We start from the raw sequence: 26,233 nt of genomic DNA on the forward strand, positions 1-26,233 counted from the left end.
CTACTGCTTTTGGTCTGGGTGAACAGGGGAGTAGGGGCCATGTGTCTACACCACCTCACTTGTACTTCCAGTCTGGATCGGTCCGATTGGCTCTAAGGTAATTACTCTATCCAGATGCTGTTTACCATCATGGACTGCAACCCATGCCAGAGGTTAGCCTTTTCCAGTTCTCATAACAAAGCATGACATTAAGGGATTAAGATGGAACCTTGCTGGGTTTGAGAACTATGTTATAAAATTGTGCATGTGTGTGCACATGTGCACTGGTCTTGGGCCTTGAACTCAGGGTCTGAAGTGATTCTGAGATATTTGATTAAGGTAGAGCTCTACTGCTTCAGCCACAGCTCAACATATAGCATTTCTGTGGTTAATTGGGACTAAAATTCTCCCAGATTTTCCTGTCTGGACTGGCTTTGAACACTATCCTCGGATCTCAGACTTTTCAGTAGCTAGGATTTACAGGTGTGAACTATGGGCGCCTCTATATTTGCTTGATTGCCATCCAGAGAAAACTGTGCTTGGTAAGTATTCTGGAGTAAAAAGATTTGAACTCTTTCAATGAGCAGTGGTGAAAATACTCAGGTTCTAGCCTGGATCCGGCCTCTAATTCTACCGATTCAGGAATGTGAAATCTGAGAATTGCAGTTTGAAATTTATGTGTGGAGGACAGAGTCCTTGAGACTCTTTATCTCCAACGAACTACCACAAACCTGGAAAGTGGCACAGTAACTAAGTGGTAGAGCACCAACCTTGAACAAAAACGCTCAGGCACAGCACTTAGGCTGTGAGTTCAAGTCCAATGAGCACAAAAACGAAACAAATCAAGAAAAAAAACCTGGGTTCTTCAGTAAGAGTTTATCATTATAAATATCACTTTTCCATTATATTAAGATTTTTCATAGGTACATGAATTTTAGGGTATTAAGAAACTTACTAAAAATATAGGCAGCATTTTGTGTGTGTGTGTGTGTGTGTTTCTGTGTGTGTGTGTGTGTGTTTCTGTGTGTGTGTGTGTGTGTGTGTGTGTGTGTGTGTGTGTGTGTGTTTGCCAGTCCTGAGGCTTGAACCTGGGGCCTTAAATTCTTGATTGGATTTTTTCCATTAAGGTTGGTACTATGCCACTTGGTCCACAGCTCTACTCCCAGATCTGTTTAATTTTTATTTGGAGATAACAGTTTTAAACACTTTTCTACCTGTGGAGGCCGATTCTGGAATATGATTCTTTGAATCCTGCTATAAAATATGTGTGTGCAGATAGCTCTACTATAAGGCTGACTTACATTTCTTCAGGTGTATATGTAGGATTAAAAGGCATTCTGCTTAGGCAGACATGAAACCTCAACATAGATATGATTTGCATTGCCTTGATTATTAAAGATGTTGTATATTTTCATGTATTCCTTAGACACCTATATCTGTTTTGGGGAATGATGTAGTCAATTCACTTGCCTATTTATTGATAAGATTGTTCTTAGGTTGTTTCATTTATTTGAGTCTATACATCTAGATATTAGGATTTCTTCTGTTACTCAAAAGGCAGGAGTTTAGGCTTATTTTACTTAATCTTAGCAAAAGATGACTTGTGAGCTTCAAATTATTTAATTGATGATTGATTAAAAATGTTCTGAAGAATGTGACTCACACAGGAGAGTGCCTGCCAACAAGTACAAGTTCTGAACTCAAACTTCAGTGTCTACAAAAAAAGAGATATATTTAAGTATTTTAAAACAATAAAATTTAATCAGTTATATACTCTCAAAATATGTAATTCTAAATATTTCACTATTATTCATGGTAAAACTATTGGAAATTTTAGCATAAGCTAACAATTTTAGTTTCTATTTTTTCCTTGGTAATCATTCAAGCCAACAAAACTGATAAAATACAGCTTTGGCCAGGTGCTGGTGGCTCATGTCTGTATTTCTAGCTACTCAGGAGGCTGACATCTGAGGATTGCAGTTCAAAGTCAGCCTGAGCAGCAAACTCTGTGAGGCTCATCTCTAAATAACCACCAGAAAAATAGAGGTAGTGCTGTGGCTCAAGTGGTAGAGTGTTTTCCTTGATCTGAATAGCTGAGGGACTGCCCCAAGGCCCCAAGATAAAGCCCATGACCAACCAAAAACAAAACAAAACAAAACAAAAATCCAACTTTATATAAAGAGGAAGAATCTCCAAGTTTTTATTCAAGATTTTTAATGCTTGTGGCAAATGATTTATCTGGTAGAAAGTGGAAAGCTTATATCTGTCATTGTGATAAACTTGCTACTATGTGGTTGATTTTCTCCCATTTATAATTTCATTCATCTAACACTGTTGAAGATGAAAAATCCATCAAGGACATGACACACTATTTGGCAAAACTGGTAAGTTAAAATGACTATTTTTTTTTTCAAGTTTGGAAAAGAAACTGGGTTTTCCATCCCTCCCCAGGATTTGAACAATGAAAAAAATTTTCCCAAATGTGAGGAAGATAGCTCATATTCAAATAATTAGAAGATAATGAAAAGAATGTTTAAGACACATAATATATTTAATTTTCAACTTTCCTCTCAAGAAACTTCTGAGAAACTTAGCAAAAATTGGTTATAGATATTTATATCAAAGAGCTCACTGCAGTTGCCTCATACCTATAATTTGTTACTCAGAAGGATGAGATCTGGGATTGAGATTGGAGCCAGCATGGCAAAGCAATAATTGCATGGATGATGTCCCTTGCTGTTAGATCATATGTGCCTTCCTCCCATCCTCAATGTGAAGCTGTCTCCCCACATTACCAGCCTTCTGAAATATTGACATTATCATTGTATTTTCTGGTTTTCTCCTTCAGCATGAAAGGTTCATGGAGCAGGCCACTTGCACCTGTATTCACATCTGTTTCTCCAGTTGCCTACAACATTGCCTGGTCCTTATTTCTTAGTAGCCTTGTGTAGATGAAACTGCCCTGCTCATGTAATCTCAGAATTCAGTCAGGAAAGCTCATCAAGCTGTGATCTTTTGGTTAATAGTTAATTCTTCTAATTATTTTTTTGCTCTTTGTGTATCTAAAGTCAACGTAAGGGTGAAATAAGTGGCTGACACCTATCTGTTGTAATGGCAAAGTTGACTGTGACATCATAGAAGTTTATTGTGAAGCTGCATGAAGACTCTTCCAACAAAGCACTGCAAATCGTAGCCTCTCACATCCAGGAATAGATTTAACAGCTCTGCAATCAAACCATCATTCGCTCTCTGCTGGATTCGGACAGAGTTTCCCTTTCCTATTTAAAATAAAGAAAACTTCAAGACATGCTTTTTAATGTAATTGACTTATGGAAATGTCCCTCCAAACAAAAAAAAAATAAGAATGCCATTAGTGGAATGTAAATACAAGACAAGGAATAAAACAAGCATAAAATTTCCTAGGGAAAACATCAATAGTTGCATCTGCTACAAATGTTGGTCCTTAAAACTAGGACTTGATTCTGGCATCAGTAATCCTAATATAATATAAGGTAAAGAAAGTTTTATTTTTGTGCCAGTCCAGGGGTTTGAACTTGCACTCAGAGCTCTGAGTGCTCTTGCTCAAGTCCAAAAATTTACTACTTGAGTCACAGCTCCACTTCTTGTATATTTGGTATTGTAGTTGTATTAAGAATTTCCCAGACTTTTCTGCCTGTGCTTGCTTCAAACTGTGATCCTCGATGTCAGCCTCCTGAGGAGGATTACAGGCATGAGCCACCAGTACCAAGCTAAAAGTTACTTTTTTGAGATATAAAAATAAGGTATATAAAGCAACATAAACAAATGAAACATTAGAACAACAAAACTGAAACAAGTTATATAAAAGATATATAAAGATAAACAGGAAGGCCCCGAGTTCAAGCTTCAGGAACAGCACAAAAGAAATAAAGAAGTGTAGAAGAAGAGAAGAAATAGTCAGTGAAAGGGTTTTAAATTAATAAATCACAAAATTTTGGCAAAGTAGCAGGGTATAAAATTAAACCTCAAAAATCAATGGGTTTTCTGTATGCAAACAATGAGAAAAGCGTGGTTGAAATTAGGAAAGCAAATCCATTTGTAATAGACCCACAAAAAATAAAATACTTAATGCAAGAAGAAAAGGACCTCTATTATCAAAACTTTAAAAACTTGAAAAAGCACATAATAACAGAAGTTAGAAAATGGCAAAACCTCCCATGCACCTGGATTGGAAAGATTAACATCGTGAAAATGGCAATACTTTCCAAGGCTATCTACAAATTCAGTGCAATACCTATCAAAATTCCAACCTCTTTCTTCAAGGAAATAGAAGAGGCAATCCAAAAATTCATATGGAACAATAAAAGACCCTGAATAGCAAAAACACTCCTCAACGGAAAGAACACTGCTGGAGGAATATCAATACCAAATTTCAAACTCTACTCTTAAAGCCATGGTAATCAAAACAGCTTGGTACTGGCATAAGAACAGACCTAAGGACCAAAGGAATAGAATTGAAAACCCAGAAATGAACCTACAGACCTATAGCCAACTAATCTTCGATAAGGGAGCTAAAACAATAGAATGGAAGAAAGACAGCCTCTTCAATAAATGGTGCTGGCAAAATTGGTTAACTACTTGTAGAAAACTAAAGCTAGATCCTTATATATCACCCTGCACCAGAATCAACTCCAAATGGATAAAGGACCTCGAAGTCAAAGCAGACACTCTGAAAACATTACTGGATGGAATAAAAGAAACCCTAGGTCTCTTTGGCTCTGGCCGAAATTTTCTGAATAGAGACCGGAAAACACAACAAATCAAAGAAAGGTTGGACAAATGGGATTGTATAAAGTTGCAGAGCTTCTGCATGGCAAAGGAAATAGCTAGCAAGATCAAAAGAAATCCTGTGGATTGGGAGAAGATCTTCACTAGCCATAAAACGGACAAGTTTCTCATATCTAAAACATACCTGGAACTCAAAAAATTAAATCCCCCAACAACAAATCCTCAAAGAAACAACTGCCCGATAAATAAGTGGGCTTAAGTCTTAAAGAGAAACTTCTCTGAAGAAGAAAGAACAATGGCCAATACACACATGAAGAAATGCTCAACATTCCTATCAAAACAACATTGAGATACCACCTCACACCAGTTAGAATGGCAAAAATCAAGAACTCTAACAACAGTAGATGCTGGAGGGGATGTGGACAGAAAGGAACCTTACTTCACTGTTGGAGGGAATGTAAACTTGTTCAACCACTTTGGAAAGCAGTATGGAGGTTCCTCAAAAGACTTCACATAGAACTCCCCTATGACCCAGCAATCCCACTTTTGGGCATTTACCCAAATGTTTACAAACAAGACCACACTAAAGCTACCAGCACAACTATGTTTATTGCAGCATTATTTACCCTAGCTAAGATATGGAACCAACCTAGATGCCCCTCAGTAGATGAATGGATCAAGAAAATGTGGTATATATACACAATGGAATTCTATGCCTCCATCAGAAAGAATGACATCGTCCCATTTGTTAGGAAATGGAAAAACTTGGAAAAAAATTATATTAAGTGAAGTAAGCCAGGCTCAAAGAATCATAGGTCACATGGTTTCCCTTATTTCCAATATCTAGTATATGTTTGAGTCAAGCAGAAAAGTTCAGATAATGTGATGTTAGGAAAATGAATCCTTAGATATGTATTTTAATGTGTTTGTTCCTTCCTGCATGTGTTTCTAACGCATTTATAAGATTATTTCTTTGTATGTCCCTCCCCCACAGTATAACCCCTGCTTTCACTATATTTTATATCGGTATAACTTGTGGAGGAGATGGGGAAAAACGAGTTGTTTAAGGATACAGGTGGACTTGTTGCAACAATGAGAAGTACAAGTTGTCATGTTGAAAACGAGCTTTACAACATCAGTGCGGGGGGGGGGGATGATTGGGTGGGGTGTGGGGGGAGGCTGGGAAGGGATGTGAAGGGTAAACAAAGGAGGAGGCAGCAATGCTTGGTAAGAAATGTATGCATTATCCTGCCCATGTAATTGTAACCTCTCTGTACAGTATGTTCACAAATAAAATAAAATTAAATTAAAATAAAAAAGAAAGAAAAGAAGAAAAATGGCAATAAAAATTTGAATTTAAACAATGAAACACAAAAATTATGTAAGTTTAAAGAAATGATTTGAGAGAAGGATACAATGAGAGGAGGGAAGGGATAGGAGACATGAAAAACTAAAAAAATAAAAGTGCTTAAAATTAGTTATTAAAAGATTAGGGCTAGGAAAGTGGCTCAGTGGTAGAGTGCTTGCCTTGCATGCTGAGACCCTGGGTTCGATTCATCAGCACCACATAAGCAGAAGAACCTGTAAGTGGAGCTGTGGCTCAAAATGGTATAGCACTAGCCTTGAGCTAAAGAGCTGAAGGACAGTGCCCAGGCCCCATGACCAGCAAAAAGAAAAAAAAATACACATAAACAGGAAATTATATCGGTATAAAGATATAATATTGCTACTAAAGAATTTAAGCCTAAGAGCTTATGAATTGAGTAATAAATTTCTGGATTAAGTGTGTATACCATGGGGTATAAGGTCTAATAATTGATGACGGGTATATATATGGGGACGAGCAGAATAGCAATTAAGTCACTCAAAAAAGAAAGAAAGAGAAAAAAGAAAATAAAAAATACCAAAAGATTAGAAGAGATAAAAGAAAAGCACACACACACATATACACCTAAAATAAAAATTATGAGAGGAAAAAAAGATTAATAGAAAGCAATTAGAAAATAAAATTTAAAAAGATACAAACACAGTTCTATTTTTCGAGGGGGGATTGGAAGGTCATTTATCTCCACTGTGTCCATAACCAGTCTCTTGGTGGAGTCTCTGGTCTGCTTGTGGTGTTTGGTTTTCCTGTGGCTTGATTGGATTCTTCAGTCAGTTTGTTTGAGCAGGCTAGTTCAAAGGGAGGGAGATCTGCTTTGTATCACAAAAGAGGGAGATGGCTATTTCCTCTAGTTTGGAGATGCTGTGATGAGGCTAGGTTCTGGGTAGGGTTGAAGCCTTTCAACAAACTAGCTTTTCCCTGATGGGCTAGCTCCAGAGACACTCACAGGGCCCAGCCTGGATCCATTCTCAGGGTTTGTGTTTACTGAATTTTAGTTGATTTTCTAAGCTGCTGTAGGGAGGGGCAGCCTCTGGTTGTGTTTACACAGTAAAGAAAGTCTCTCCTGAGGTGGGAGACGGATCTTCCTCTATCTGGGCTGTGTGATTTCCCCTGGGTGTAGCTGAGCTTGGCAGGTTAGGTAAGGTTCTTGTGACCTGCTAAATGACTCTTTTCTTTTCTTCCAAGGCCTGAGTTGGAGCTAGTTGCTCAGCGGGGCCTTTGTCAGTATGGAAAATGGAGATCTCTGGTGGTTTGGGAGGGATGGCTTTCCCTCCTCTTCTCCCTGAGAATGAGTGAGGATGTCAGGGTTCTACTCATTCTAGAGTGTTGGTTCCTGAGTCGTCTCTGGTGTGCGATCTGCAGGATGAAGATATCTGCTCCTTGGCAGTTCTTGCTGGTAATGAGTAGAATCTGCTCACCCCCTGTGTCTGGTGCTGCTTTCCAGAACTCTCTCTGTTATAGCTATGGCCGCTATGGCCAGTGTCACTACTGCCACATCAGTTGCAGCCTTGGCTACTAGCAAGTGCTCAGTTCTGCCTCCTTGCCTGCATTTTCCCTCTCGGGCCAAACTCTCTGTACTGTGATGTCACCCTTGGGGTGATTCTGTAGCCTAGGACTTTTCACTAAACAGTGTTTAGGAACACTAAAACTGCTTTCTATGCTGGAGCTTGTTTAGCCTATAGCTTCTCCTCTGCCGTCAGCTTCTGAACCTCTCTAATGAGATTCTTATCTCCAGTTAGCAATCAGAAAACCATAAGTGGACTCTGGTGGAGTGCTTCAGTTCAGCTGAAGAGCTCAGGGACAGCACCCAGAGTTCAAGTCCCATGACTGATAAAAAATAGAAAGAAAGAAAACAAGTGAGTGCTCAGAGCCAGTGGTTCATACCTGTAAATCTAGCTAGTCAGTAGGCTGAGTTCTAAGGATCAAGGTTCAACACCAGCTTGGTCAGCAAAATCTATGAGATTCTTATTTTCATTTAACCACTGAAACCCATAAGTGACCATGTAACTCAAAGTGGTAGAGCACTAGCTTTGAGCACAAAAGCTCAGGGGCAGGATCCAGGACCTGAGTTCAAGCTCCACAACAGACAGAAAAAAAAAGAAAAAGGAATGAGAAGCCACCTTAATGAAATAACTAGGCAAGTACAATATACAGAATAATTCCTCCCTTCCTTCTTTTCTTCCTTCCATATATCCACCTTCCCTCGTTTTTATCCTAGAACATAAACTCAGGGCCTCATGCACTTTAGGTAGGTGCTCTACCAGTTGAGCCATACATCTGCTTTTTTTGCATTAGTCATTTTTGTTTTTGTTGGTCATGTGTTTTAAACTCTGTGCCTGGGCGCTATCCCTGAGCTCTTCAGCTCAAGGCGAATGCTTTACTGCTTGAGCCACAGCACCACTACTGGTTTTCTAATGGTTTATTGGAGATGAGTCTCATGGATTTTCCTGCCTGGGATGGCTTTGAACTGTGATCTACAGATCTCAGCCTCCTGAGTAGCTAAGACTACAGGCATGAATCACCTGCATCCAGCTCTGCTTGAGACATTTTTTGTGTTAAGGTTTTATGTTTATGACCAGGCCATCATGGACCACAATCCTTCTTTTTACCCTTTCTGTGTAGATGAAATAAAAAGCACAATGCATTGGTTTCAGATATTGATTGAGATCCAATATTGTGAATGTTTTGCCTGGGCTAGCATCAAATCATAGTCCTCTCTGCATTAGTCAAGTCCCATCAGGTAGCATTACAAGTGTGAGTTCCCATGCTTGGCTCAAATTTCTGACGACTAAAACATATGAATAAAGTTTTAATAATTTTAAATGATGAATTTAGGGACAATGGGTGCTCTTACTTGCCTAGTTTCAAATTTCAGCAAAAGTCCCAAATATTAACTTTTGATTTCCTCGAGTAAAATAAATAAGGAGATAATCTTTTCAAAGCAATTAAATGAAGTAAAAAGTTAAACAGAAAACATCCTTACCACTGCAACTTTGGATTCAACACGTTGTCAAGCATTGCTTATATCATAGTTGTTTTTTCTGGGCAGTATATTCCATACAGGTATCATGCCATTACCAAGTCAAGAGCTAAACAGCCTATAGGCTGTAGACAAAAATACCAAGGGAAGGCATGGTCTAGCAGCATTGTATGTGGGAATGTCCCAACATAGGAATTGAAGGGTTAGGGCAGCTTAAATAGAGCTTTTTCCTTAGGAATAATACTCTATTAAGCCATGCCTCTTTTTCTGGGTTTATCACTGATTAATTGGAGACAAGTCTCATGGACTTTCCTGCTTGGGCTGGTCTGAAATCATGCTCCTCAGATCTCAGCCTCCTAAGCTGTGAGAATTAAAGGCATGATCCACCAATGTCTAAATAAATTATTCCTTTAAAAAAATCATAATGGCTACAGTATGGTTTAACAGAGAGCTTGAATCCTTATCAGTTTTGCTCCTGAGCTGCTATTCTAATAGGACCCACAAAATTTACATTCAATTCTCCACTGAAGTAGAGGGTATCCATTGCATGCTCTGCAGCATCAAAAATCACTTGCTGGTGAGGAAAAATACCTCTTTTCCATAGGAAATGCTCAATAAATTCTGATTATTGAATAATCATAAACCTAGGAGATGGAAAATACCACTATCCAATCACATTTTTTTTGTACTTTGTGGTACTTGAACTCAGGGTCTGGGTGCAGTCCCTGATCCAATTTCTAGCACTCTACCACTTGAGCTAAAACCCCACTTCTGTGTTGGTTTTTTTTTTTTTTGTTGTTGTTGTTCATGGGGCCTGATATCTGGGTCTGGGCGCTGTTTCTCAGCTCTTCAGCTTATGGCTAGCACTCTACAACTTGAAACTTAGCACCACTTCCAGCTTTTTCTGCTCATGTGGTGCTGATGAATCGAACCAATATGCTCATGCTTGCAAAGCAAGCACTTTACAACTGAGCCAATTTCTTAGCCCCCCACTTCGGGTTTCTGAGTGATTCACTGGACCTAAGTATCTCATAGGGACTTTTCTGCCCGAGTTGGGTTTGAAACATAATCTTTCCATCTCAACCACCTGAGTAAGATTATAGGCATGAGCCATCTGTCCATGGATCCATCCACATTTTTATACAAGTGAATAAAGCACAGTGATATAGTCTCTTCCTCTTTAACCAAAAGCAGGTAAATAACCAAAATTGAATTTGAAATTCAGTTGAATCTGAGTCTATATTCTTAACAACTGGGTTGTAAGTTATTTGATCTTTGCACAAGTGTGTTAGTAGATACAGCACATATGTCATGAATTTTCTATTTCAAATGGCCCATGACACATAGTTGGGTGTGGTATGGTAAGCCTGTAATTCCATCACTTGGCAGGCTTAAGCAGAAGCCTGGTAAGTTAAAGGCCATTTTGGATAGGTAGTAAGATGCCATCTCAGAAGGGCAGAAAGTAAATGGCTCCTGTATGTATAAGCCTTTGGCAGTTACTTTCCCATCTTCTGTGTCTACAATGAGAAGCCTAAGACTCTCCAAGGCCAAATAGAAAGCATGATCCAAAAGACTAACCCAAAACACCGGGATACCAGCTGTGTCGACCCATTCTTGGGCCAATATAGTGTCACCCAAATGCGCTATTGAATAGTTGGGTCCATGTCCCCTCTTCTCTTCACAAAGGCCATTTCAAATCATCATTTCTAGAAATGAAAAGACAGCAGTGATAGTAGGATTTCCATTCCAGCATATTTACAAGTCAGTGAGCACTTAGACATTGGCAACTATAATATTAATTGACTAGCAAGTGGCAGGCAGTACCTGAAGAAACTCATAGATCATAGTATATGTTCTGTGAATTAGAACTAATTAAGTTTGCTACCATAGCTGCAGCAGGTGCAGTTCCAGTTGGGGGAGGGTGGCAGCATCCTTAGCTCTAGACCCTTGACATCTGGAGTGCATCATGAAACCCAGCCACCCTTCACAAAGGCCGAAAGAGAAGGGGCCACCATAGAATGCTAGGCTCTTATGGTGTGGTGGCATAAGACCATCACCTAACTTCTGTTTCCTGGTTGGATAAGTTGGGGCTGCGTGCCTGTGTCACTTCACTCCTGATTCTGGTCTGGGTCGGTAGGTGCCGTGTGCCTGTACAATCTCACTCTCGCTTCTGGTCTGGCTGCGTGTGGGCCAAGTGCCCGTATCACCTCACTCCTACTTAGAGTCTAGGTGGGTGGGGGGTCATGTGCCTGTGTCACCTCACTCCTGCTTCTGGTGTGTGTGAGTAGGGGAGTAGGGGCTATGGTGCCTGTGTCACCTCACTGCTGATTCTGGTAGGGGTGGGTAGGAGCCATGTGCCTGCACCACCTCACTACGGCTTCCTGGCTGGATAAGTGGAAGCTAATCCCCTTTTCACCTCACTCACGCTTCATTTCTGGGTGAGTGGGGGCCATGTACCTATGGTTCCTCACTCCTGCCTCAGGTCTGGGTGAATGGGGGTTGCGTGTCTGTGTCACCATACTCCTGCTTTTGGTCTAGGTGAATAGGGGAGTAGGGCCCTGTTCCTGCACCACCTCACTCATACTTCCAGTCTGGGTCGTTCCGACTGGCTCTGAGGTAATTACTCTCTCCAGATGATGTTTACCAGCATGGACTGCAGCCCATGCCAGAGGTTAGACTTTTCCAATTCTCATAGTAAATCATGACATTAAGGGATTAATATGGCACCTTGCTGGGTTTGAGAACTATGTTACAAAATTGTGCACGCGTGTGCGCAGGTGCACTGGTCTAGGGCTTTGAACTCAGGGTCTGAGGTGTCTCTGAGATAATTGATTAAGGTAGAGCTCTACTGCTACAGCCATAGCTTAACATATGGCACTTTTCTGTTTAATTGGGACTAAATTTCTCCCAGATTTTCCTGTCTGGACTGCCGTTGAACACTGTTCTCAGATCTCAGACTTTTCAGTAGCTAGGATTTACAGGTGTGAACAATGGGCGCCTCTGTATTTGCTTAATTGCCATTCAGAGAGAATTGTGCTTGGTAAGTATTCTGGAGTAAAAAGATTTGAACTCTTTCAATGAGCAGTGGTGAAAATACTCAGGTTCTAGCCTGGCATTGGTGGATCAGGCCTCTAATTCTACCGATTCAAGAATGTGAAATCTGAGAATTGCAGTTTGAAATCAGTGTGTGGAGGACAACGTCTTTGAGACTCTTTATCTCCAACGAACTACCACAAACCAGGAAAGTGGCACAGTAACTAAGTGGTAGAGCACCAACCTTGAACAAAAACGCTCAGGCACAGCACTTAGGCTGTGAGTTCAAGTCCAATGAGCACAAAAACGAAACAAATCAAGAAAAAAAACCTGGGTTCTTCAGTAAGAGTTTATCATTATAAATATCACTTTCCCATTATATTCAGCTTTGTCATAGGTACATGAATTTTAGGGTATTAAGAAACTTACTAAAAATATAGGCAGCATTGTGTGTGTGTGTGTGTGTGTGTGTGTGAGTGTGTGTGTGTGTGTGTGTGTGTGTGTGTGTGTGTGTGTGTGTGTGTGTGTGTGTATGTTTGCCAGTCCTGAGGCTTGAACCTGGGGCCTTATTCTCTTGATTGGATTTTTTCCATTAAAGCTGGTACTCTGTCACTTGGTCTACAGCTCTACTCCCAGATCTTTTTAATTCTTATTTGGCGATAACAGTTTTACACACTTTTCTGCCTGTGGAGGCCGATTCTGGAATGTGATCATTTGTATTCTACTATAAAATATGTGTGTGCAGATAGCTCTACTATAAGGCTGACTTACACTTCTTCAAGTGTATATGTAGGATTTCTTGTGTGGAACTTCCACACTAGTTTCTGTTGCTGCACTGATTCATTTAATTGCCAACATTGTGTAGGGTATCTTTCCCTACTTCCTTATGAGTATTTTTGTTTTCTTTTTTAATAAGGATTCTGCTTAGGCAGACATGAAACTTCAATATAGATTTGATTTGCATTTCCTTGATTATTAAAGATGTTGAATATTTTCATGTATTCCTTAGAAACCTACATCTGTTTTGGGAATGATCTAGTCATTCTAATCTAATCATCTAGCCTATTTATTAATTGATTGTTCTTAGGGTATTTCATTTTTTGAGTCTATACATCTAGATATTAGGATTTCTTATGTTACTCAAAAGGCAGGAGTTTAGGCTTATTTTACTAAATCTTAGCAAAAGATGACTTGTGAGCTTCAAATTATTTAATAGATAATTGATTAAAATGATCAGAAGGATGTGGCTCATACAGGAGAGTGTCTGCCAACAAGTATAAGTTCTGAACTCAGACTTCAGTGTCTACAAAAAAAGAGAAGTATTTTATTATTTTACAACAAAAGATTTAATCAGTTATATACTCTCAAAATATGTAATTCTAAATATTTCACTATTCTTCATGGTAAAACTATTGCAAATTTTAACATAAACTAACAATTTTAGTTTCTGTTTTTTCCTTGATATTCATTCAAGCCAGCAAAACTGATAAATTACAACTTTGGCCAGGTTCTGGTGGCTCATGTCTGTATTTCTAGCTATTCAGGAGGCTCAGATCTGTGGATTGCAGTTCAAAGTCAGCCTGAGCAGCAAACTCTGTGAGGCTCATCTCTAAATAACCACCAGAAAAATAGAAGTCGTGTTGTGGCTCAAGTGGTAGAGTGCTTTCCTTGATCTAATAGCTGAGGGACTGTCCCAGGCCCTGAGATCAAGCCCCACGTCGAACCAAAAACAAAACAAAACAAAACAAAAATCCAACTTTATATAAAGAGAAAGAATCTCCAAGTTTTTATTCAAGATTTTTAATGCTTGTGGCAAATGATTTATTCAGTAGAAAGTGGAGAGCTTATATCTGTCATTGTGATAAACTTGCAACTATGTGGTTGATTTTCTCCCATTTATAATTTCACTCATCTAACATTGTTGAAGATGAAAAATCCATCAAGGACATGACATATATTTGGAAAAACTGGTAAGTTGAATTCACAATTTTTTTTCTAGTTTGGCAAAGAAGCTGTGGTTTTCCTTCCCTCACCAGGATTTGAACAATGAAAAAAAAGTGCCTTGATTTTTCACAAAAGTGAGGAAGATAGCTCATATTCAAATAATTAGAAGATAATGAAAAGAAAGTTTAAAACACATAATATATTTAATTTTGACCCTTCCTCTCAAGAAACTTCCAAGAAATTTAGCAAAAATTGGTTATAGATATTTATATAAAATAGCTCACTGCAGGTGCCTCATACCTATAATTTGCTACTCAGAAGGATGAGATCTGGGATTGAGACTGGAGCCAGCATGGAAAAGCAATAATTGCATGGATGATGTCCCTTGATGTTAGATCATATGTACCTTCCAACCAACCTCAATGTGAAGCTGTTTCCCCACATTACCAGCCTTCTGAAATATTGACATTATCATTGTAATTTCTGTTTTTCTCCTTCAGCATGAAAGGTTCATGGAGCAGGCTTCTTGCAGCTGTATTCACAACTGTTTCTCCAGTTGCCTACAACATTGCCTGGTCCTTAGTGCTTAGTAGCCTTGTGTAGATGAAACTGCCCTGTTCATGTAATCTCTGAATTCAGTCAGGAAAGCTCATCAAGCTGTGATGTTGTGGTTAATGGTACATTCTTCTAATTATTTTTTTCCTACTTTGTGTATCTAAAGTCCACATAAGGGTGAGATAAGTGGCTGACACCTATCTGTTGTAATGGCAAAGTTGACTGTGACATCATAGAAGATTATTGTGAAGCTGCATGAAAACTCATCCACCAAAGCACTGCAAATCGCAGCCTCCCACATCCAGGAATAGATTTAACAGCTCTGCAATCAAACCATCATTCACTCTCTGCTGGATTCAGAATCAGCGTTTCCCTTTCCTATTTAAAATAAAGAAAAATTCAAGACATGCTTTTTTATTTGTCATTGAATTTTGGAAATGTCCCTCCAAACAAAAAATAAGAATGTCATTAGTGGAATGCAAATATAAGGCAAGGAAAAAACAAGCATAAAATTTCCTATGGAAAAAATCAAAAGTAGCACCTGCTACAAAAGTTGGTCCTTAAAACTAGGACTTGATTCTGACATCATAATCCTAATATAATATAAGGTAAAGAAAGTTTTATTTTTGTGCCAGTCCAGGGTTGGAACTTGCACTCAGAGCTCTGAGTTCTCTTGCTCAAGGCCAACAATTGACTATTTGAGTCATAGCTCCACTTCTTGTATATTTGGTAGTGTAGTGGAAATAAGAATTTCCCAGACTTTTCTGCCTGTGCTTGCTTCAAACTGTGATCGTCGATGTCAGCCTCCTGAGGAGGATTACAGGCATGAACCACCAGTACCAAGCTAAAAGTTACTTTTGTGTTATATTAAAGTAAGTTATATAAAGCAACATAAACAAACGTAACATTAGAACAACAAAACTGAAACAAGTTATATAAAACATATAAAAAGACAAGCACGAAGGCCCCGAGTTCGAGCTTCAAGAACAGCACAAAAGAAATAAAAAAGTGTAGAAGAAGAGAAGAAATAGTGAGTGACAGAGTTTTAAATTAATCAATCATTGGTGGCCTTCACATGTTGTATTAATTACATAGGAGGATAAAGTCAGAAAATAACATTTAAAGGTAAGACCCAGCAGGAAATTCCATTGGCCATTTTTCTGTGTGTGCTAGTCATGTGGGTTGAATTTGTTCTACTTTACTCTAGGCTGGAGTTTTATCAATCTCATTAATGGAATCACTGCCAGCTAATTGGAGATAAAGAGTATCATGGAATTTACTATGCAGGCTGTCTTCAAACTTAGGTCATCAGAGTTCAGCTCCCTGAATCATTCTGTTATTTCCATTCAACTGTTATCTCCAATGAACCCCCCAAAAGAAGAAAAAAACCCAGCTGGAGCGTGACGTGTGGCACCAATGGCAGAAATGAGACAATGATTTCTGGGACATTACCGACACCTTTAGATCAATCTCCAGGAACAGTGTACACAAGAATAAAATAAATAAATGAAAAGAAAGGTGGAAGAAGAAAAAGGAGAGCCAATTTCAGAGCTTAAAATGAGCAAAACTGAAATCGGTTACACTTGTTCTTGTAGTTACTCAAGGGTCTCACATCTGAGGATCAGTGTTCAAGGCCAGCCAATGCAGGGGAGTCCGTGGACTCAACTCTAATTAGGCAAATACAGTTTAAAAACAAAGCCACAAATTGTGCTATTACTCACATATTAGAGGTCTAGCATTAAAAATATAGTGGGACTGAACTGGGGAACTGACTCAGTGGTCGAGTGCTTGCTTTGCATGCATCATGCCCTGGGTTCAATTCCTCAGCAACACATAAGCAGAAAAAGCCGGAAGTGGCACTGTAGCACAAATGGTAGGGCTCTAGCCTCAAGCTGAAGAGCTGAAGGACAGTGCCAGGACCAGAGTTCAGGCCCCATGATGGGCAAAAAAATAGTGATACAGGTGGAGCCATTGCAACAATGAGATATACAAGATGTTATGTTGAAAAACAAATTTACAACTTTGGTGCAGGGGGGTGGTTTTCGGGGTGATGGAGGTGTGGTGGGGAGATGGCTAGGGATGGGAAGGGGAAACAAAGGAGGAGGCAACAATGTTTGATAAGAAATGTACTCATTACCTTGCTCATGTAATTGTAAGCCCTCTATACGGCATTTTCACAATAAAAAGAAAAATAAATAAATAAAAAAGATAGACGAGAAAAAAATTACTGGGACAATACATAGGCTCTGATTTATAACCCCAAGCCCAGTATACATGTGGAAATAGAAAAGATAGAAATTAAAATATGTGTTGGAAAATCGAACTAAATTTTCAAAATGAGCATGAATTTTTGTTTCATGTGTGTAATCCTAGATACAAAGATAGATGAAATCTGAGGGTTATGGTGTCTCATCATCAAATCACCAGCAAAACAAACAAACAAGAAAACAGAAGTGAAGCTGTGATTGGAGTTGTAAAGCACCAGTCTTGAGTGAGAAAGCTATGAAACAGTACCCTGGCACAGAGATCCAGCCTCAGGATCATAAAAATAGTTATAAGAAGAGAACCTGGTGCTGGTGACTCATGCCTGTAATTCTAAAACCTCAGGAGGCAGAAATATGGGAATCCAGTATAAAGGCCAATCCAAGCAGGAAAGTCCAGAAGACAGTTGTTTGTGGGCCATCCTGGGGCTAGTACTGTACTACTCCCAGGTTTTTGGAAGTTAATTGGGGGTAAGGATCTTAGACTTTCTTGCTCAACATGGCTTTGAACCATGAAGGTCAGACCACAGCCTCCTGAAACAGTCCAGGAATTGCATGAGTTCCTGCTCCAGGAGCAGCACACCCAAAACAATGAAATTATTAAATGTAAAGAAGGGTAGAAGAAGAGAAGAACCAATAACCGAGGCTTCAGTGAGCCAATCAGCCAATCATTGATGGCTCATAACTCTAATTCTAGTTACAAAGGAAGCTAAAATCTGAGGATAATAAAGGCCAGACCATGTAGGAAAGTTCATAAGATGTGTGTGTGTGTGTGTGTGTGTGTGTGTGTGTGTGTGTGTGCGTCTGTGTGTGAGACCTGTTGCTTGAACTTGTACTGTTTTGCTTAAGGTTCTACTATTCTCAGCTTTTTAGTGGTTATAATTGGAGATATCATGGACTTTCCTGCCCATGCTGGTAGAAAATTTGATCCTCAGATTGAATCCTCATGAATTAGGTCTGGCTCTACATGATAATCATTTCTAATTAATCATCAAAACAGAAAAAAACCTGGAATTGAGCTGTGGTTCTCCTGGCGAAACTGGGAAAATGTTTCCGGGACAGCGCCCAGACCCTGAGTTCAAGTCACAGGACACACACAGAAGAAATAAAAGGAGAACAGAAGTACAAAAGGAAGAGTCAGTGACAGTAGTTGTGAATCAAACATTTGTTGTTCACACATGTTATACGAGGTAGTCAGGAGGATGAAATCTAAGGATCACAGGTTCATGACCAGCCCAGGCAGGAGAGTCCATGAGACTCATATATCTAATTTGCACCAAAAATAAGTTACAAGCTGTGCTTTGGTTCATGCGGTTGAGTGGTAGTCTTAAACAGAAAGCTTGGAACAGCACCTAAGCCCTAAATTGAAAATCTAGACACACATTAAAAAAAAACAAACAAACAAAAAAGCAGAAACTAAAAATGATGGGTAAAGAGAAACATAAAGTTTCAAAATGAGTATGGGTTTTGGTTCATGTTTATTCCTAGTTATTCACTTACAAAAAGGCACTTACCAAAAGAAAGAAAAAAGACCACAAATTATAAAATATGGGAGAAAGCAAAAATTATAATTTCAAAATGAGCCTTTGGTTTATGTGTGTATTCCTAGCTACTAAGAATGTTGAAATATGAGGATCATAGCTCAAAGCCAGCCTGGGTAGGGCAGTGACTGAAATTTTTATCTCTAAGTACCCAGCAAAAGCTTAATGAAGGTGTGATAGTAGTGGTAAAGTACTGAAATTCCGTGAAAAACCTGGGAAACAATTCCCAATTCAGCCCTAAGTCAACCAAAAACAAAACTGAAAGAAGAGAAGAAATTACCATTTGAAATTTAAGCCTGGGACTGGTGGTTCTTGCTTATTATTTTAGCTATTCAGGAGGCTGAAGTCTGAAGATACCAGTTAAAAGCCAGTCCAAACAGGAAAGTCTATGGGGCTTTTTATCTGTGTGTGTCAACCTTGTGCTTGAATTGATGTAGGAGCACTACCACTCCCAGCGTCTTGGTAGTTAGTTGATGAAAAGAGTCTCATGGATTTTCCTGCCAAGGGTGGCTTCAACTACATTCCTCAGATTTCAGCCTCCTATGTCTTTCTGGGCTTTACATGAGATTCTTATCTCCAATTAACCACCAAAAAGAAGAAAAATAAAACCTGGTGATTGAACTGTGGCTGCAATGGCAGAAATGAGAAAATCATTTCTGGGACAGCATCCAGACCTTGATATACACCAACACACACACAAAGTATAAAATAAATAAGTGTAGAGAAGGTAGGATAAGAAACAGACAATTTCAGAGATGAAAATGAGCTAAGCATAAGTGGCACACACCTCTGATGGTAGCCACTTGGGAGATTCAAATCTGAGGATCACATTTGAAAACCAGCCCTGGTAGGAGAATTCATGGACTCAAATCTAAGTAGCTACTTACAACAAAGCAAAAAGTAATAGCCACAAGTTATGCAGTGGTTCATGTCTTAGTGTTCTAATCTTGAATAAAAACTTCTGGGACTGCACTTGATTTTTCGACCCAGGACCAGCATACACAAGGAAATAAAAATACAAATAAAAAGGTCTAAGAATGGCGGGGAATGTGGCTTAGTAACAGAGTGCTTGCCTACCATGTTTGAATCCCTAGGTTTGTTTCCTCAGTACCTCATAAATAGAAAAGACTGAAAGTGGCACTGTGGCCCAAGTAGTAGAGTTCTCACCTTGAGTAACAGAAGTTCAGGGACAGTGCTCAAGCCCTGAGTTCAAGCCTCAGGATTATGAAAAAGAATAAAACTGTTGTGAGAAAATCCAGTTAATGTTTCAAAATGAGCAATACATGAAATTTTGGTCAATTTGTGTAATCCTAGTGTCACAAGGCTGAAATCTGAAGGTTGTTGTTCATAGCCAGCCTGTACAGGGAAGTGCATAAGTCTGCAACTAACCAGATAAAAACGCCAGAAATAAAACTGAGGTTGTAGTTGTAAAGCAACAGCCTTGAATGAAAAACCAATTGAAACAATGCCCTGACTCAGAGATCCAGCCTCAGCATCACAATAAGAAAATTAAATGCTTGGAAGTAGAGAACCCAGGACTGTTGGTTCATGTCTGTAATTCTAGAAATGCAGGAGGCTGAAATATAAGATCTTATGTAAAGGCAAACCCAATCAAGAAATTCCAGGAGACTGTTTTGTTTGTGGTGGCCACTCTGGGGATAGGTTTTTGTTGATTGATTGGAGATAAGAATTTCATTGATTTTCCTGCCCAGGCTCCTTTCAAACCATGATGGCCAAATTTCAGCCTCCTGAGTCAGGCCAATACTTGCATGAGTTCGAGCTCCAGGACCAACACAAACAAAAACAATGAAGTAAACGAAAAAAGTGTAGAGGAAGACAAGAAAGACCAAGTAACAGAAGTTTCATTGGGAACTCATATTTGTAATTCTAGCTCCTTAGGCTAAAATTTGAGGATACTGTTTAAAGCTCAGCTCAAGTATAGGTGTTCATAAGACATGTGTGTGTGTGTGTGTGTGTGTGTGTGTGTGTGTGTGTGTGTGTGAGTGTGTGTGTGTGTGTGTGTGCGTGCCAATCCTGGTGCTTGAACTTGCACTATTTTGCTCAATAATCTACAACTCTCAGATTTTAGTGGTTCATTGGAGAAAAGAGTGTCATGGACTCTCCTCAATTTTTAGCCTCCTGAATCTGGCTTAGCTATACATGATTCTTTTCTCTCCAATTAACCTCCCCACAAAAGCCAAATGTTATGGTTGGTCCCATATATGCCCTTAGACAACATCTGAGCTTCAATTTCCACTCCCAGAACAAGTAAAAAAGAAAAAAAAAAGATAAACAGGTGGAGGCAAGCACATATTAATGTTTTAAAATGACCCAAATGTTGATGGTTATATGTGTAATCCTTTTTACACAAGAGGCTGACAACTGACAATTGCAGAGTCAAGTTAGTCTAGGAAAGAACATGCTTGAGATTCTTATCCCCAGCTACACAGCACAAAGACTTGAGCTAGGGCTGAGGTGGTAAAGCACCAATCTTGAGTGTAAAAGCTAAGATATAGGCCCCAGACTCAGAGGTCAAGCCACAGGACCCATAAAATTTTCAAAGGAGAGAGGATGAAGACAGGCTGAAATCTGAGAATCATTGTTGAAAGCTACCCCATGCAAGAAAGTCCATGAGGCTTTCTCTGTGTGTGCATCTGTGTGTTATGTTTGGCTTGAATTTATGCTGTTTTGTTCAAGGATAGAGCTTTACCACTCCCAGTTTTTCAGTGATTAATTGGAGCTAAGAGTCTCATGGGATTTCCTGCCATGGTTGGCTTTGAACCGTGATCCTCAGATTTCAGCCAACTGATTCATGCTGGGCTTTGCATAAGAATCATCTCCTATTAACTACCAAGAGTTAAAAAAAACCTGGAGTTGAGGTGTGGCCCAAGATGCAAACTGGGCAGTCACATTCTAGTACAGCACCCAAGGCTTTAGTTCAAGCACAAAGACAAAACAAGTATTGACACAAGCTATACTTTGGCTTATGTGCAAAGCCACTAGTATTGAAGAAAAAACCCTCTGGCATTGTATCCAGGCCCTGATATATAGTCCCAGGACTAGAACATATACAAAAGTTAAAAATAACAAGGAGGGCTGGGAAGGTGGCTCAGTGGTAGAGCGCTTGCCTTGCATGCATGAGGCCCTGGGTTCGATTCCTCAGCACCACATAAGTAAAAAGAAAAAAGCCGGAAGTGGCACTGTGGCTCAAATGGTAGAGTGCTAGCCTTGAGCTGAAGAGCTGAGGGACAGCGCCCAGGCCCAGAGTTCAGGCCCACGACTGGACCCCCCCAAAAAAAAATAACAAGGAAAATTTTAACAAGATAAAGTGGAAAAAACATATTAATATTTTTAAATGACCAGTGGGTTTGTGGTTCATGTGTGTAATCGGAGCACCTCAGGAAGCTGAAACCTGAGGATCACGGTTTGAAGCCAGACTACCCAGAAAAGTACATTAGAAACTTATGTCATATAAACAAAAAAAAGCTAGAAGTGAAGCTGTGGTTGAATTTGTAAAACATCGTCCTTGAGTCAAAAAGCTAAGAAACAGAAGGGCACTGCTGGCTCTACACTCTAATCTCAGGAGGCTGAGATATAAAGACCATGGTTCAAATCCAGCCTGGTCAGGAAAGCTCATGAGACTCTTGTACTCCTATTAACCACCAGATAACCTGACTGTAGAGCATTTGCCTTAAGTTGAAGAACACAAAGACAGTGTGTTCAACCCCTACCCCCTTTCAAAATAACTAAGCAACAGCAATGTGGCCCAAAGATCAGGTCTACTGGACAAAATAAAAAAGTACTGAGTTTGAAGGCAAGAAAGAGCTGGTTAAAAATATTAAAATAAGGTGGGCACCAGTGGCTCATGCCTGTAATCCTAGCTACTCAGGAGGCTGAGATCTGAGGATCACAGTTCTAAGCCAGCCCAGGCAGGAAATTCTGTGAGACTCTTATCTCTAATAAAGCACCAGAAAACTGTAAGTGGTTCTATGGCTCATGTGGTAGACTGTTTGCCTTGAGCTGAAGAGCACAGAGACAGAACCTAACCCAGAATTTAAGACCCACGAATGACCAAAAAAAAAAAAAAAATTAAAATGTCTGCGGTTGATTGCTCATGCCTTTAAATCCTAACTATCCAGGAGGCTGAAATCTAAGGGTTGTAGTTCAAATCCAACCCAAGCAAGAAAGTCCATGAGACTTGTTAATGTAATTACAATACTAGGGCTTGAATTTGCCCTGTTTTACACGAGGCTAGATAGAGTTCTACTACCCACAGCTTTTTGGTGATTAATTGGAGATAAGAATTTCAGACTTTGCTGCTCAGACTGGCTTCAGACCAAGATCAGATTTCAGCCTCCTTAGTTGTGCTGGGCTTCGCATGAGACTTTACAAAAGAATGAAGCTGGAAGTTTATCTGTGGCTCGATTGGAAGAACTGAGAAAAATCTCTGAGACAGTGGCCAGTCCTTACATGCAGAAAAAAACATAAAAATTTTCATTTTTTAAAATTTTTATTTTTTATTGTGAACAAACTGTACAGAGTGGTTACAATTACATGGGCAAGATAATGAGTATATTTCTTATCAAGCATTGTAGTCTCCTCTTTTGCTTCCCCTTGCCATTCCTTCCAATCCTCCCCCACTCCCCCACCCAATCCTCCCCGCTACCCACCTTCCCCTGCACCAAAGTTGTAAAATTCCTTTTTCGACATAACGACTTGTACATCTCATTGTTTCAATAGTTCCACCTGTATCCCTATTTAAACGATTTGTTTTTCCCCTTCCCCTCCACAAATTATACCAATATCAAATACAGTGAAAGCAGGAGTTACACTGTGGGGGAGGGACATACAAAGCAACAACGAAATCATCTTATAAATGTGTTAGAAACAAACGCATGAAAAAAAAAAAAAACATTTGAATACATATCTTCGGGTTCATTTCCCTAACATTTTCAAAAGTAAATAATAGTAGTTGTATAATATAGAAAAAAATCAAAAACTATGTTTAATATGATACAAAGGAAAACTATGTTTCTTTTTAAAACTAGCAAATGAGAACATAGTATAAAGTTTCAAAATGACATGCTGAGAGTAAGGGAAAAGGGAAAAATTTAAAAATTCATGTAAATATTAAATACAAGCTGACATGACCAAAATATAATGTGATCAGAAACTTATCTCTCACTTATCTATCACTTGCAATTACTTACAAATAATTGTCCCTCCAGTTTCAGCAGCTACCATGGAAATTTAGACATGACCTCTCTATGCAGACTAGACTGTGTAAGAGTCTTCCTGTTTTAGCCTCTTGAGATAGATCTCCAGGCATTGCCCTCATTTTAATAATGAGGTTTCCTTAAAAATTCAAATTTAATATTAAAATAATGGATTATATGTAAAGCATGAATAAACATCAGAGATCCACCAGAGATCTTCTGAGGAATAAAATCAAAACATTAGAAAAGCACCTAACACTCAAGGTAGGTAACAGAAAGAAGATTTAGCATTTTTTGGATGTGCTGGGGATGAACGCAGGGCTTCATGCTTACTAGGCACGTATAAAATTTGGTGACATTAATTATATCCACACCATTACCTCTATATGAGAACTATCTTTTTGATACTGATGAAATCCACACAATCATTAAGTAATAATCACCCCAATGACCTGCCCCAGAAATTTTAATCTTCCATTTTCTCTTATAAAATGGTTTAGTCAAGGTTTCCCATAAATAGTAGATTAATTTTTGTGTCCATCCGTGACAGACATATATTAATTGCAGCATTTTTTAATTGTATTTTATTTTATTTGAGAACATACTGTACAGAGGGGCTACAATTACATGGGCAGGATAATGCATACATTTCTTACCAAGCATTGCAGCCTCCTCCTTTTTTTACCCTTCACTTCCCTTCCCCGCCTCCCCCCTCCCCCCACCCAATTATACCCCCCTCCCCCACCCAATTATACCCCCCTCCCCCCCCACCACCGACATTGTAAAGCTGGTTTTGACATGACATTTTGTACTTCTCATTGTTGCAACAGGTCCACCTGAATCCTTAAGCGACTTGTTTGTCCCCATCTCCTCCACATGTTATACTGACATCAAATATAGTGAAAGCGGGGGTTACACTGTGGGGGAGGGACATACAAAGCAACAAAGAAATAATCTTATAAATGCGTTAGAAACACATGCATGAAAGAAACGAAAACATTAAAATACATATTTAAGGGTTCATTTTCCTAACATCACATTATCTGACCTTTTCCGCTTGACTCATACCTATACTAGATATTGCAAATAAGGGAAACCATGGGACCTATGCTTCTTTGGGCCTGGCTTACTTCACTTAATATAATTTTTTCCAAACCTTTCCATTTCCTAACAAATGGGGAAATGTCATTCTTTCTGATGGAGGCATAGAATTCCATTGTGTATATATACCACATTTTCTTGATCCATTCATCTACTGAGGGGCATCTGGGTTGGTTCCATGTCTTAGCTACGGTAAATAATGCTTAATTGCAGCATTTTTGTGGATGTCATAATCCATTAATGCATACCTCATATTTTGTAAACCTGTTTATCTGATAGACTCTCCAGGAAATTCCAGCTTCTGACTATTATGAACTTTGCTGCTATTATTGGCATATGAGCTATTAGTTTTTTTCTCTTCAGTTCCTTTGGTTATGCAATGAGCAATGGAATCGCTGGGTAATGTGGTAATGCTATGTTATGTTAGAAGAATGTGTCATATTGTACCATAATTGCTATATCACTTTTCATCAGCACAGAAATGTACAAATGGTCAATAAAATGTATTTCAAATCTTCCACAGATGTGCCCGAAAGAATCTTTTTTTTTTTTTTTTTTTTTTACTTTTTACTTGTTTTGATTTAGGCCACGCAGGCCTGGATCTATGTAGCATTTTCTAGAACTGAAGTGAGAACAATACTAAATGCCACTGAACTAGCCTCCAAAAACATTTAATCTAGTAGCCATTTTTTCTAGAGATAAAATTTAGTGATTATATGCATTTTTACTCTTCTAAAATAAGGTTTTGAATTTTAAAATGACTTATATAAATGTAACACCTCTGTGTACCTTCTTTTTATTAAGAAGGAAAATTATATTTACAAAAAATAAAAAAGGACAAAAAAGCTTCTCAGCAGGAAAATACATTACAATCATAGTCTGATTCTGACCAAAACACATACAATACAATACAAAAAAATAATACAATAAGAGCTAATCTAAAGTAAAATGAAGAGTAAGGCCAGGGGCAGGGGTCAAGGGGTAGAGCACTAGGTTGCCCAGCACCAGCCTCTGAATCAAAACCGCAGTACTGCCAAGGTATAAAATAAAGTATTGAAAGTTAAGTAAGCATGCAGATAAAATATGATGGACAACAAAGAGGGACACACCTGTAATCACAACACTTGGGAGACTAAGCAGTAGAATTATGAAGTTAAGATCAGATTTGGCTACATAATGAGACTGCATCTTAAATAACATAGAATAAAATTTTAATGACTAGGGTGTAGTTTAAGTGTAATTAAAGTAGTTTTTGTATGCACAAAAATTACATGCTTTGATAACCACAACATTCAGTTTACACTGCAGTACAAGGTGCCCCGTGGCTGGAATTCCTCCTGAGGAAATCTAAGGCAGTTGATGCACTTGTATTCTTGGCTGGACTGAGGGTTTTGCTAGGCAAACAGTGTTTTGATCTCAATTCGTGGATCCCACTTACAACTCTTTTTTTTAGTACACCACCTACAAATCTC

This window comes from Dipodomys merriami, unplaced genomic scaffold (assembly GCF_024711535.1).
Source record: "Dipodomys merriami isolate MVZ:Mamm:240054 unplaced genomic scaffold, mDipMer1.0.p SCAF_283, whole genome shotgun sequence".
NCBI lineage: Eukaryota > Metazoa > Chordata > Mammalia > Rodentia > Heteromyidae > Dipodomys > Dipodomys merriami.